This window comes from Microtus oregoni, unplaced genomic scaffold (assembly GCF_018167655.1).
Source record: "Microtus oregoni isolate MIOR12 unplaced genomic scaffold, Mior012 000001F_ref0000356, whole genome shotgun sequence".
Classification (NCBI taxonomy): Eukaryota; Metazoa; Chordata; class Mammalia; order Rodentia; family Cricetidae; genus Microtus; species Microtus oregoni.
The window spans coordinates 58,754,161-58,767,545 of NW_024543060.1; positions in this window are offsets into that span (position 1 = coordinate 58,754,161).

Here is a 13,385-nt window from a genome sequence, read left to right on the forward strand (position 1 = left end):
CCTGCCTAACCAGGAGCTGAACAAGAGCAATAGCAATAGACAAGCTAAGGGAAAACTCACGAGGCCTCAGCTGTACACAAACAACTGTTGGTAACCCAGGAACGTTGGGAGTGGGAGAGACAGCTTTACCTAGGGGAGTGCTCACCGTTAGGTTATCCAATACCAAATGGTCGGACCTGAAAACACACATGCAAGTAACAGTATATTGACTGAGTAGGCAGTACATATGTATTTAGGAATATGTACATATATATGTATATAACAGCACATAATAAAAAAGGAGGTCATGGATTTGAAAGGGCCAAGAGGAGTGTATGGGAGAGTTTGAAGGAAGGAAAGGGAAGGGGGAAATGATGTAATTATAGTATCAAAAATAAAAGAAATAAGTTTAAAGATTAAAATAAACATACGTTAGTGTTCAAAAATTAATAAAAAAATTAAGTGTCAAAAATTAAAACTAAAACCATTATTGATAAAATTATCCTTTAGCATGAATGAAAATGACAGCTGACTCAATGTCAAAACACCCAATTCTCCAATTTCAGAAGCACTAATACACACTAGGTAGTAATTGTGAATTTGATACAGTGATGGAAACATCAAAGAAAAGATGCAAGGCATGTGATGATTGACACATAGATAATGAACAATGGAGAAAATAAGAGACAGCCAGAGCCCAGAATGATGATTAGGAGGAGAAGCAAATAACCTGAATCTAACCTCCCAAAATAAGAATCTCCTGGATCTGAGAATTTTAATGAGGGCAGAACTCAGGTCTGTCTGACTGTAGCAAGTCTTCTGTAAACAGAGTGTAAAAAATACCCAAAACGAGGCGTGAGAGAGATTTAGTTTTGAATCACGGCTGTGCTGCTAATAGATCCGTGACCTCGCCTAATTTGCCTCTCAGTAAATCGGGAGCCATAATAATGGTCTTCCATGGTTGTTGGGGATATTAAGATAATGTCCGTGATGCTCCTGACACGTCCAGGTGCCTAATCAATGCCGGCTCCCCAGTTCCCTTCCTAAGAAATCACGTTGCCGGAATGAGCAGCAATTAGACTGTCTTCAGCCTCTTTGTACAAATAATTTGTACTAAAAATTGGACTCATTTAACTGTACTTTTTACGAATAAAGAATTGCAACAAAATCAAGGAGAACTTGGTGACAGGAATAGAGGCTCAATTCTGAGCACAGAAGCAGACCCACATATGGCCTGGTGTCCTAGATACTCTCCCTGCAAGCCAGTTCCAAGGTTCCACTTCCTCATTGAAATCTTCCGAGGGTATTAGAATGCCAGGCCTGGTATGTTTCAACCTTTAGCAGGTATCAGAGACTCGAGGATGACAGAAAACCAAAACCAACAAAAAACTTCATCACATTAATAAATCTTGTCTTTTTTAATGGACTAATTTAATTATGGTGTGTGTATGTGAGACAGAGAGGGATGGAGAGGGAGAGAGAGAGAGAGAGAGAGAGAGAGAGAGAGAGAGAGAGAGAGCCAACTTCACACTGGTGAGGAAAGTATTGAAAAAGAGCTTGCTTTCCCCCACTGGAGTCTTTGAAAATAGGATGACTAGACTCCTTTAGCTTACAGTGGACCTAGAGTAGTTGAACTGATATTGTTCACAGGGAGCCTCAGTTTTATCTCAAGATACAGGGTGGTTCAGGAGGCACAGTCTGAAGTTAAGAGTGGACAGATGACCTGGATACTGTATTAACGGCCAGCTATTAGACAGGGTGGCACAGTCCAGGTATGAGGAATGAGGCAGAAACTGGACACAGAGGGTGAGTGTAAGAGTGTTTGTGACAGAGGGGATGAGAAGAGACAGGGGATGTATTCCTAGTCTCCGAATGTACCTACTCAGTTGCCTAGGACACAGCTCATATCGTCCAAGTGCAGTGCCTGCTGAGTGAGCCTGCTCCATCCACTGATAAGGGGCACAGCACACACCACTGCAACCTGTAGAGTGTGTGAATCTTAGGATGTCTGCACACTAGTTTTGGAGCAGCAAACGTGGCCCCTGAAATAGATAAAATTATGAAAACAGAAGCAACAAGGGTGTGCAGGTCAAAACTTTCCCGAGCCCACTGGCATCAATGATGCTTTTTAATGTGATCGGCCATACCACTCTTTCACTTCAGAGCTGCGGTTTGAACATCTAGAGGAGTCTGCTCACTGCGAGGTCTCTTTAAAGGTATATATAGGTGGTATTATGTCCTTTATAGTCACAGTATTTTCAGCTGCAAGTTTATCCATATTTGGTCTACATTTCTTGTTGTGTGTGTTTGTGCAATAGCTCTCCAAATTGTTATTCTTTATCATCTACCTACCTATTTGTCAATCTAACAATGATTGATTTAGCTGTATATCTATCAATCATTTATCTATATGGATCTATCTGTCTCTATCATCTGAATCACTGCTTGTAAAATTGTGGATCATGACAGCATATGAGGTCACATAACTGAAAAGGGTTTCAAAGGGTGTCGTGGAAAGAAACAGCAAAAGCAAAAATATTTCTGAATGCTTAAAATATAAAAAAACCCTCAAAATTAAGCATGTAAGGGATCCCCAGTGTTTCTGACAGCTCTTGCCCATAGAGTCCCTTCAGCCCCAGCCTGGACATTCTGAGTATGCACTTTTCACACCTTTGTGATAAACAACACCAGTGATGGTTGCCTGAAGCACACGGGCTCTGACTTGAGATGACTGTGCTTTGTATTGTGGTGGTTTGTTCATTTTGCTCTGATAGAAACACCAATGGCTTCATTTGAAAAATGAAGACTTTAAAGATTTTCTTACTGCCTTTTCATTCCTCAGCATGTAGATATCAAATTAGTATATCTTTAGGGGCGTACTGTTTTAAAATGCTTGACTTTAAAAAAAAATTCTATTTGAGTTGTTGACTTGAGCATCATAAAACTCTTTAATGAATTTTGCTTTGGGATTAGGACAGACGTCTGAAATGGCCCAATACACTGCTTTTGTACTATGTATTTATGTGAGGTGGATTCTCAGGAGACAATTAGAAAATGACAAAAGTTGATTTGATCTGAAAAACGGTGAGATGCTGTATGTCCCGCATTACAAACATTTAGCTACAGTTTGTGCATGTAAAATAAGAAGATATGTCCTTCTGATAGGCAAACTTGTGTTCTTTAGAAATTGAGACCAGCCTGGTCTACAAGAGCTAGTTCCAGGACAGGCTCCAAAACCACAGAGAAACCCTGTCTCGAAAAACCACACACACACACACACAAAAAGAAATTGTAAAATGATACACATACCGAGGAATTGTTTTAAAATAAATTTATGAATTTATGTATTATCAGAACATGTTTATTGATACATTTTATCTATCTATCTAATAAAGGTTGTGTGGAATTTTCCTGGACACAAAAGGGTCGTGAGTGGAAAAAGTCTAAGAGTCTCTGATGTATTTATCAAATGTTTATGAACATACATGTGAATGTATACCTTTCAGTTTAATTCTAAAAGGGCATTTGCCATAGCTAGTTGTTCAGAAGGGGCATGCGAAGGTTAATCTGTGGACATATGAGCCTAGCTGCTGGAAAGCATGGAGCTCTGCCAGCAGTGTCCGTACCCCACTTTCCAAGGCAGTTCCACCCTCAAATGGGCACCAACGTGGGTACTGCCTTTGTACTAAAGGGTTAGGTTGATTGCATCAAAGTAAATTACTAGCAAGAGTTTTGCTGAGAGCTGGAAGAAAATAGCACCCTTCGTGACACAATGAAAGAAGGTCATTCTTCATGGAACACTTGAGCAAGTATGTAATTAGAAGGGAACAAGGACTCTGGTCTCCACAGCGCAGGAGCAATGTGGATACTGAAGGGACCAGTCAGAGACTATGGACCGTTCAAGAAGACTACCTGCATCCGAGCTTGCCTTCTGTCTGGAGTGGATACACACTCCGTCTGTGTATTCAGAGTGGACCCTCTAGTGGACTGTGTAGCTGGTGGGACAAGAGTGTGCTTTTCTTATTTCAAAGTATGGGTTCAGTTACCTTCGGCTATTTTAATTGGAAATTGTGTGTGTGTGTGTGTGTGTAAGGACAACTTTCATGAATAAGTTCACTTCTAACATGTGGGTCTCAGGGTTTGAACTCAGGTCTCAGGTTTGGCAGCAAGTGCCATCACCTGTTGAACCCACCATCCTCAGCTAATTTCATAAAATCAAGCCCCACACCCAGGAATGAGAAGCAGCTCTTGTGACAGGACACACTTGCATGCACACACTCATCCTTACATACACACTCACCATGTCCAGGCACCAGTTCCTGATAGCATTGAGCCAAATCTTGAGGAAGAAACTTCAGCTTTGCTGTGTGAGACATGCAGTGTGGCATTTACTATGCTCCTTTCTCTGTGGTGTGTGAGGAAGACACAGGAGTCCACTTGGGAACCTGTTCATTACTTGGTCATCCATTACTTGACAATCTTCAATGCAAAATTCTTAAAAACTATCTCAAAATCCAACTTCAATGGATCCATTTTTCCTGATTCTGCAATTCACGTTCATCCCCCTGGTCACAGAGTGGTCTCATGTGATTTTCCTTTTCAATATTTTTGTTTCATGCAATCCTTACCCTTTCTGAAAACACTTTTCCTATTGATCACATCTGTAATAGCTACAGACCCCTCTGACCTGCCACTCACTCCCTGTCTCACTATACTGTGTGTTTCTGAGTAGTAGTGAACACTATAGGGCCGCATATTCTGTTGGTGCATGGTTTTGCACACGTGCCCCTTGGCTGTCTGTCATTTTCCCTCACTCACTTGAATCCCATGCTTTGTGAGTTCAGTATCCCTGTCCATCTTTCCCTGGAACAAGAACAGAGCAAGTGTATTGCAGGCAGAGGAGCAGCTACTAGGAGATCATATGTAAAGCAACAAGACAGCCGATTTTATTCTCAAATGGCCCTTTTCTGAGACAGCACATTATCTGTATAGAAGACATAAATGTCCTAATAAGTGATTGCTGTGCAAAATGAGACTTTCAAGACACTCATGCTGTCAATAACAGTGGATTAGTTGCTCTCCATGGGTCCCAGAGGCTGTTCTTTATTTGCGAGAGGGAAGAAAGAAGGAAAAGCGAAAAGACTGAAGGTCAAAGGCTAACTATTCCACAGTAATGCTCACCTTCTCCTGACCTTCACACATCCGTTTTGTATTTGCATACTTCACGTTAGAAGTTTGTAATGCAGAGGAAAGTGGAAATGTCTGTTTGGTGACTGAGTAACCTGTTATATTAAAACTGGGGTAGGGGAAACCACTGGACTATAGGTGTTCAGAAAACCAAGAGAATCTAAGGAGAGGGCTTAGACTTTGCAAAGTCACAACACAGGTGGAAATGTGAACATACACAGGCCCAAATCGCCTATAGACAAAGGGCCTAAAGTTTGTGTTAAAGCTTATTTGTGCTTCATATGTGTAAATTCTCACCACTGGGCAACCAGGATCCAGCAATGGTCTGAGCTTGCCGGCAGGGAGGAGTCTTTACAATAACGCAGCTACTGCCTGCCCCAAACACGTGGCCAGTGTTTGCTCACATCCAAGAGTCCGTCACTCTTGTCTTTCAAAGTTGCTAAAGCATATACAGAAACCTTTAAAACAAAGCAAAACAAAGTGAAACAAATGCAACTCACACAGTGTATCCACTGCTTCTGGGCCACTAGAGCTAATGCCATTGCCTGTAACTTGCCTAGCTCTAGCCCAAAGAGCGAAGGAGAGAAATGCAGCTCTACCAATGCTCCTACAAGCCAACTGTCTGAAAATCACGGGAAAAGCACCCAGGACACAACTGGTTATAAAAGTCACTTGTATCTGCGAAACTCACCCTCTTGACACGGAGGAGTTAATCAACTGCACACAAGTGCTGGTTTTCTGGGTGGGAGTGTGGGGGTGCACAAACACTCATTGCACTTGTTAATGGCTTTGTGCAAAACCAGAGGCTGCTGGAGAGCAGATCTTTTCTCTGTAAAGGCGATAAAGGGTGTGCAGGGAACAGCATTTTGGAAGCCAATTTTGTTTACATTTCGTATGCATTGAAGGCTAATTAGGTTACTGTGAGTTTTAGTTCCTTTAATTGTTTAGTGTTTTCCCATTTCAATCCAGTGTTCTGCATAAATGTAGGCGTGACTCTGGTGTTCTAAACTGACATCGGCATTATTCCCATCATGTGACTCTGGGGTTGAAATTACGATTCTAAGCAGCCAAAGTGCTTTTCTCAAGGATAAACTCTAAGCCTCAAGTCCACAAGGACTTTTTGACCTCCAGTTGATTTTTCTATAATCATGACTCTTTGCATTTCCACATCTTGGTGAACTATCTTGGGGAATATAATGCTTGGTAGAAATGTCTAAAACTACCTGAAGACACCACAACTCCATATTCTTTTTATTCATGAAATAGAGTGGAGCCAAGGGAGTCCCACAATTTCTCCTCTCTCTGGTGCTCTCTCCAGGTTTGGAGCATTGGATCCACATCTCCTGTATCTTTATCTCTATCCAGTACCCTGCAGTGGCTTTGTTTGAAGGAAGAGTAGAGGCCCTGAAGTTTCCTACTCTTTTTCCTCCCCAATCCTCATCTCATCCTTGCTTCTTTCATTAGACTCAGTGACTATATATCTGTCTGTCTGCCTATCTGTCTGTTTATATCTATCAGCTATCTATCTATCTATCTATCTATCTATCTATCTATCTATCTATCATCTATCTATCTATCTATCTATCTATATCTATCTTTTTCTTTATCTCTATATCTATCTCTCTCTATATAATTTCAAATTTGAAGATGTTTATTTTCATATTATTTCCATCAGCCTCTGATGACTAGAGAGAAAACCTATAATACCACAATGTCTCAAATTCATTTCCATATAACTCCTATCTAAAATCAAACCCATCTAGAATCGAGTCCCTAGCTGGCCCTCAAAGTATTCTTTAATTAGTGAATGCATTTCAGAGAAATTTTAGTCACAGATAAAACAGCTTAAAAGCCAGGATAGGAAATCCAACCAGTTGCCCAGACAAATTTAAGTACCATTAAAGAGTTCCTTTGGCACTGTTTTTACTTCAAGGGGTGCACAGTGTAATTTCCATGGGTGCAGAGGATAGAAATCCTTTTACAAAAGGGAACATGAACGTGATGGAAATATCTCAAGAGACAGCGGAATGCAGTGAAGCATTATATGTTTGACTGAGAGAGAGAAGAATAGGAGGCTTAGGAAATAACAACTTTGGCTGTGGAGAGGCCTCAGTTTCTCAGCTGTTTTGCAGGGGTAGGCTTCTCAACTGTCAGCAGCTTCTCTACGGAATGTTTTCCTTTAGGTAAGAGAGGTGACAACCACAAAATCCTGGTCACTGCCTGCATTTGAATGCACACAAGCATTGTCTCAGCCACAAGCAAAATCGGTAACAACAAATCCTTATTTCTATCCTAGGTTGACCTTGAACTTGTGATCCTCATGTCTGACCCTCTGAATGGAAGGTTTGTAAGTAAGAGCTCCCACAGCTGGCTCCAATACTTTTAAATAATGTATTAAAAAACACAAGAAGTCAAACTTAGTGGCGATTATCAGGCACCCTTGGGTCAAGACTTAGTTCTCCATCTAAAGACACTTACAATATTGTTGACAAGTGATGACAATTATCTCTTGAACTCACTGCTGTGCCTCCAGGGGCTGCGAAATGAAGACGGACTTGGACTATTAAGTTCTTTAGTTAGAGAATTCGAGGGACTAAGGAAAATGAAGGCAACAGAATGGAACCAAAGATAATGCTGGAAGGAAAAGGAAATGAGAACTGAGTGCCAGGGCAAGGCCAGCGCTGTGATGTAATCATATTCCAGCTCTAGAAACTCAGCAGCTATTATTGCCATTTTACAGAGGAAGACATCAGGAGTTGGAAGCGGTAAGCAATTTCCTGAAGTCACAGCCTGGGGCTCACTTCAGAGCCCCCGTCCATTCCACTGTTAATGACCGAGTCAACAACTCTCAGCCTACAGCTGATGCTTTTGCAGAATGTCTTAGGGTGCAGGAGAAATAAGTTTAGGATAAGTAAAAATGCTTCCTCCTCCTCCTCCCCGTAAAGGTACTAGAGAAACGTGATTTGTTGTGTAAACAAGGTTTTGAAAAACCCCACAAAACAACCTCTGTGGATTGGTCCATTGATTTTTTTTCCCCCTCTAACAAAGCTGTGATTGTTTGAGACAAGGACCACACAAATGTAGTCCTAGCCACGTATAGTCTGCCGAATTCCAGTAACCTATAGAACAGTGTTTCTCAGTCTGTGGGTTGCAACCCCTTGTGGGAGCGGGGTCTAACACGGCTTTCATAAAAGTCACCTAAGAGGATTAGAAAGCACAGATATTTACACTACGGTTCATAACAGTAGCAACATTACAGTTATGAAGTAGCAATGGAAATGATTTTATGGCCGGGGTCACCACAACATGAGGAACTGTATTAAAGGTTCGCAGCACTAGGAAGGCTGAGAACCACTGTGCTAAACTTTTTTTGGCTTTGCCATTCAGTAGCTCTCTGAACACTTCCAGAAGCATGCTCTGTAAAAAGTGGTTCACCTTTCTCTTATTTTACTTTCATATGCGGTGTTGTGTGTCATGTATATACCTGTGTAGGTGTGCGCATAGGTGTGCATGTGGGCGTGGAGGCCCAAGTCTAACATTGGTTGGCTTTCCCCAACTTTTGTATTTGAGACAAAGTCTCTCATTGAAATTAAAGGTCATTGGTTAGCTTAGGCTGGATGGCCAATGAGCTTCTGGGATCAGCCCGCCTCTACCTTGCTCCCCCTGTGCTGACTCAAGGCAGCAACACCTGGCTTTTTAATGTGTGTTCTGGGGACCCAAACTTGGATCCTTCTGGTTATGTTATGGCCATCTCCCCAGTCCCTTCTGTTACTGTTGTTGTTGTTGTTATTTTTAGAAGAGGATCCTGGTACAGGAGGACAGAGATGCCAGCCCCTAAAACATAAACTTATTATTGTGAGAATTGTACGTACAGGAGAAACTCTCCAAACAGAGAAGCCTGCTCCATACTGGAGATGAACATCCACAAAAGAAACCTGTAGGTCATCTCCTCTATCCACCAGGAGCAGGATGGCTGCGATCCCAAGACATCCTTACCAAAGAAGAAACCCTGGATTTAGCTGTCTTCAGTACTGCCCTCATCACACTTCTCTGGGTCACTACCCCATCAACTGCACCATACACGCCCCCCCCCCCAGCCCTTTTCTGTGTTTTAGTTCTAGATGGTGTTAGAGCCCTAATTCTAAAAGCACTCCTTTGGGGTTTACAGATTTCTCTGAAGATCTTTTATATATTCATGCTGTCTGTATGAAAAGGGCAACATTTCTAAGCAAGGAAAGGAAGAGTGGCCTTACTCCATAGGGCATATAACTTTTATGCTTTACGTTTTAATATTTCATTATGTTTTTTGGTGGTATAACTTATTAATAATTCATTATTTTCCTAATCATAGACTATTTTATAGCCACATGGCAGGGTGAACATATATCTTGGTTGAAGTCATCTGTGTTAGTGTGATTAATTATTACTATCAAAACATAGTAAAACTGAACATTAATAAACAGAAAATAAAGATAAGCCTGTCATGCAAAATACAGCTTTTGCCTCAAAAGGATGATGCGGGGGTTCATTCTAAGCTGGATAAGATTGACCATGGTCTGGGAACACGGATCAGGATTTCTCTGGAAGAATATTTTGCAACATGGAAGCAATTATCGAAACTTTCATAATTGCAAAAATGAGAGAGAGAGTCAAAAATCAGGGCATTTATGAAATACATTCTTCTTATGCATTATTACCTTTAAAAAACAAATCTCTGCATGGTGAGCTTAGTTAGATGAATATTATACGAGCATAGATAAGTGAACAGTGAGGGCTAGCCATCGCTGATTGACAGTAGCCAAACATTTCCAAGAATTTTGCTATTAAATTGTTTCATCTTTTATTTAACACTTTCCCCCAAGATTCTTTGCTATTTGGTTTCAAAGTTAAACTCTCAGTAGATATGTAATTTTAATTCCTCTCACGAGATTAACAGCTGAGCCCTACTCATGCATCTATGAATTATAAGAAAATAAGATGCAAAAATCATGAGACTTCAGTGCTAGTAATTTTTTTCTATAATATAATATATATTTAATTAAATGCACAAAGGGAAAAGAGAATATGACTGGTTCCTGGTGTAAGCTATCCCATTGTTTTTAATTTAATTTTGTACATGAGTACACTATTTACATAATTTCACCCCTTCCTTTCTTCTTCCAACTCCCTGTGTTCCCCTACTCCCTTTGAAATTCATGACCTCCTCTTCCTTAATTATGATATAGATATATAATATATACACTTATGTATATATAAATACAGATTGCTGAGTCCACTTCAAGTTCCTCATATGTATGTGTGTCAAGGGATAACGACTTGGGACTGGATAGCCCATCAGCGAGCTCATCTCTGGAGAAGACTAATTTTCCCTGTCTTAGCAATCACCTAAGGGTGTGGGCCTGTGAGATTCCCCAGTTCACATCCACTTTGGCATAATCAACTGGTACTGAAATTGGGTAGGTATGGTCTAGATAGCCATATTGTTGGGACTTCATGGGTGCAGCTTCCTTGCCATATGTATTTTCTCCATTTAATGTTATTTGGGGCCTGTGTCAGTAAACTCAACCACCAAAATAAATTGACTAGAAAATAGTAACTTTCAAGATTTTCTGTCAGTTGTTTGAAAACAGACTGAAGGATCTTGTGTAACCGGCACAGCCATAACAATTAAAGGTCCTTTACCAGTTTTCACCATGATGTTTTCTGTTTGGGTTTTGGATGAGTGGCCATACCAGATTAGTTGAGATCCCCAGAGTTGGACCTCTAGCTCAGGACTCTGCTAGCGCCATTTGTAGAGAGAAAACCTGAAAAAAAGAAATAAGCACATGTCAAAGTTGGCACTTATGGGGAAAGGCACCAATATCTCAGAATATTGCTAAATACAGAGTGGTCAGAATGGCAATATGGGTCCAGGAACTTGAAGGGTGTCATGTAAGGAGGAGTGAATATAGAACTGTTCAACTAAAATGCTTAATAGCACAAGTTGTGTTCCCAGGGGAAAGAATAGTTGGCAGTAGCGGTGAGATGGGAATCCCACAGGCTTGCCTTTCAGGGCACAGTCTGAGCACGATGAGTCTTTCCTGTTTCTTCATCCTCTGCTAAAGGTCTTTTAAGAAATGATCTTTATACTGCTTTTGATTTTATCTTGTGAGGTCCTTGTGGTTCTTCAGCTCCATCCTCAGTTCTCTAGGTAACTGTGCTCGCCATCTTCCCTGACTCTAGTCTAGTGCTTGGCCCATGCTCTCCATTTGGGCTCCTTGTTTTAACAGGACAGATACATTTTCTATTTACCGGCCCACACATCCTACTAAAACACAGATGAAGAGGATCAAAGCAGAGAAGTTTCCTAACATGTGTACCTCCTGAATATACAAGAGAGGAAGGACATCTCACCCCTTGCTGGGTGCATGGCATGGATATCTATAAGAAGAGACAGATGAACATGGAAAGGACGCATGGGCATTTATCCATTCAGGCTTTGTACAGTGTGGAAAGACCAAAGAAACAAGGGAACTTATGTTTATGCTCAGGATTGATACAGGGTAGACAGCTGGGCAGAGGGATGATCAATGGAAACCTGACCCATCAAGAAATCCTATTACTCACTTCAGAGAATTACTATACAAAAGACAGGACCTAGACTGGTGGAGAAGTAACAGCTGGCAGTCCCCAGACTACAGACACAAAGGGCACCTTCATTGGAGATGTTGCATTTTGTCATTTAGAACAACCAGAGAGAGGGAAGAGGTATCTAGAGGGATTACTAGCTAGTTGTAACATGGATTACAGAATGTATTAGAATCGGGTACTCTGGTTTAATCCCATTGCTTCTTACATCAAGAACAGCCAGAAGCTATCATAAATTTCACTTTACACATGGGTAATCTCTTACTTTTGTATAATCTCACTATGCTCTCACTTTATTGATGTAAGGGTTAATGACTTCATACTGTGAATCTCTTCAGACTTTTGCCAGTTTTCCTGTTTGACACGAGTCCATGTCTAGACCGTCAACAAAGCCCAGAGCTCCGCTGTCTTCCAAATTGCCATTGCTTGTTGTCCAGGTGTCTTTTAAAAGAATCCAGGCAGCTGCCAATCATCCAAAAGAAGGATGCTTGAGGCACAAGTCCTGTAAGCAGGACATTAACAGACATTTATTTGCTAGGGACACCATAATAAAACACCACAGACAGGAACCTTCAATGATTGTGATTAGTTTTATCATAAGCAGAGGCTAACAGTTCAAATTCACTGTCAACAGATTTTTGGAAAAGGTTTGAATGTGCGTGAAAATTTTAAATTGTAAATAAAGATTTAACTTATGACTGTGCAAATACCCCAGTCTTGTTGCCTTCAAACACTTCATTTTTATTCACAAATATACACTGTGTAGTACTTAGAACTTAGTACTCATATTTTCCCTTAAAACCACTTCTCTCTACTTTTTGCTATAGGAACTGTTAACAGATTTTTAAAGATAAAACAACCCATCAACTCCTGAGAGAATGCTATTGGCTAATAATAGCTACAATTTCACTAAGTCCCATGATACAGCATTGTTGCTTTGTTTTGTTACAAGTATTTAAAAAATGATTTTTTTCCCCAGAATTGGTCCTGTTTTTCTCATTAATCCACATTTTCCTCCTCTTTTGTTCCCATGCAACTTGCAGGATTAGAAAATATTAATAATAATTTGATCATGGTATCTGCCAGACAGCTTAGTATTTAAGATTCCCAATCTTAGTTGTCATTGCAGAATTTGTGAAATAGCTTTTGAAAATCACACAGTCAATGCCAGAGCTGGGTTCTCACCTCCACTGTCCACCCCTGAGCTCAGTCTGCTAGGTCCTAATGCCTCTTGAGCCCTCCGTCTGTGCTGCATTCGGGTGTAGACGTCCATCCCCATTCCTGGATATGCTCAGTCTACAATGCTACAATTGTAGCTTTAAAGCTACCATTTTATTAGTTTGTTCCTCACCGGTTGCAAACTGTTATGAAATAGCACCGTTTATGTGCAGGACTTTTTCTGAGTCACATTCTTTAAGACTGCTTTTATTGACCTGCCTTTGAGAATCATAAAATGCTCTTAGAAGTCACCAGCCTGTGGTGCTGCGGAGAGATGCTGCCAACTTTAAGACGTTTGACGTGGTGGTAGAAGTTACACCAGTGGGTGCATGCCTGCATTTTTCTCAAATGCTAATGTGCAATATTTGGGGGTG